This window comes from Lutra lutra, chromosome 4 (assembly GCF_902655055.1).
Source record: "Lutra lutra chromosome 4, mLutLut1.2, whole genome shotgun sequence".
Lineage (NCBI taxonomy): Eukaryota > Metazoa > Chordata > Mammalia > Carnivora > Mustelidae > Lutra > Lutra lutra.
Window position 1 is genome coordinate 104,601,557 of NC_062281.1, and position 1,853 is coordinate 104,603,409.

Genomic DNA, 1,853 nt, shown 5'->3' on the forward strand with positions numbered 1-1,853 from the left:
CTGGGTGACTTCCACATCTACTTCTGCGTATGAACCATGCAACATCTATTCCAGGCTTCCTAATTCCTTGAACGTGTTTCAGCGCCTCACTTTCATGGCTCCACTTATGTATATTTCCCTAATAAAACTGGCTTAAACAACGCTTTCTTTTTAGCACAGTGAGGACACATAATAGTCATCACTTAGTAAATGTTAGCTGTTATTATTGCACTAATTTATATCCACAGCGTTGGAGGTTGGTGGAAATAGGGCAGTAAGATTTCCATTTCTATAGATTTTACTGGGAATGTGGGAGATTCTGAAACACTAGAGTGGGAGCATGGTTGGGGAGGGTCTGAGAAGGCCCAGTGGTGTGAGAAGCTCCCTCCCTGACAGGAGTCTCAGCTAAACTCACAGGTGAGCTTATATAAACACACTAATTTTAATTAAAAATAGATGAGTTGAAAAGTCCGCCCATAACTTTATGAAATGGCATACACAATATAAAATTTTGAATTAGGCCTGCCTCTTGTCCAATAATGTTACAAACCATACAGCTAAGCCTCTGGCTACTCAATTGACCGTTGACAAGGCAAGCAGAAGAGTGACAGAACTAACATTTAATGATCATTTACCATGTGTTAGGTCCTGTCTTAGGTAGTTTACATTTTCCATTTCATTTTATTTATTATGTTAGTCACCATCCATTTCATTTCATTTTATTTTATTATTATTATTTTTAATAGCTTAACAATCAAATTTTATTGCTTTATTCATGTGGTGCTTTTGCAAGGCACTGTGGTATGGACTAGAAAACTTGGAATGACTTGTGAAGAAACCTTGGAATGACAAATGAAGGATGATATGAAAAGTCATTCTGAGGCAGGATGCTTTACTGAATTGTTTTTAACCAGGGTATCAAACATCAGGAATGAGTTCAAGTTAAAATTCACAGGAGAATGGAAACATCTTAAGGTCAGTCACTTCACATGCCCATCCTGATACTTTGAATAATCTGGAAAATTGCAGAACCACAAACAACAAAAATGAAGAGAGCCAATAACCAGGGTCCTACAGACGCCTTCTCTTCGGGAGCATTTCTCTAGGTCTTGGCGACGTTGCCGCGCTGGGTGATGTTCTTGCTGTGCTTCTCGTTGGCCATACGGATTCGCTGCTTGGCGACCATCTTCGCGGCGCCACCACCTGCCCCCGGCACCCCTTGGACGCGCACGCTCGCCTCCCCTTGAGCCGCCGCGACGCTCTGCTCCCGGTGCCTGCGCCGCCGGAGCTAGGAGGCTCTCAGGCGGGGCACTAGCTCCGGCCGCTGGGCCTGGGCTAAGCGAGCACGAGCGCCGAGCGCTAGCGGGGCGCGGGCCGCCGACTGACTGACGACGCCGGACTCCATTTCATTTTAAATTTATGTTTTTTCATGTATAAAAAACAAGAGTTCTATGTTTCAAAATTTTAATTTGAACACTCATAATAATGTAAATCACTTGGAGAAATGAACCTCATTGACCTTTACGAAAATGAGAAAGCTCTTTTTTTTTTTTTTTTAAAGATGTATTTATTTATTTTAGAGAGATAGAAAGAGAGTGTATGTGTGTGAGCGAGTGCAAGGGCAGAGGGAGAGGGAGAGAAGCAGACTCCCCACTGATCTGGGAGCCTGACATCAGGCTTGAACCCACAACCCTGAGATCATGACCTGAGCTGAAATCAGGAGTTGAATGCTTGACCGACTAAGCCACCCAGGTACCCTGTGCAAGCTCTTATTATTATTATTTTTTTTTTTAGCAACGTATAATGTATTATTTGCATCAGGAATACAGCTCTATGATTCATCAGTCTTACACAATTCACAGCACTCACCATAG

The 1,853-nt window shown here is 42.7% G+C and overlaps 1 pseudogene; it reads right to left on the reverse strand.

Annotated features, from left to right (window-relative positions):
* Positions 1–726: 726 nt before the first annotated feature.
* Positions 727–1,374, reverse strand: LOC125098997 (stress-associated endoplasmic reticulum protein 1-like; annotated as a pseudogene).
* Positions 1,375–1,853: the final 479 nt, after the last annotated feature.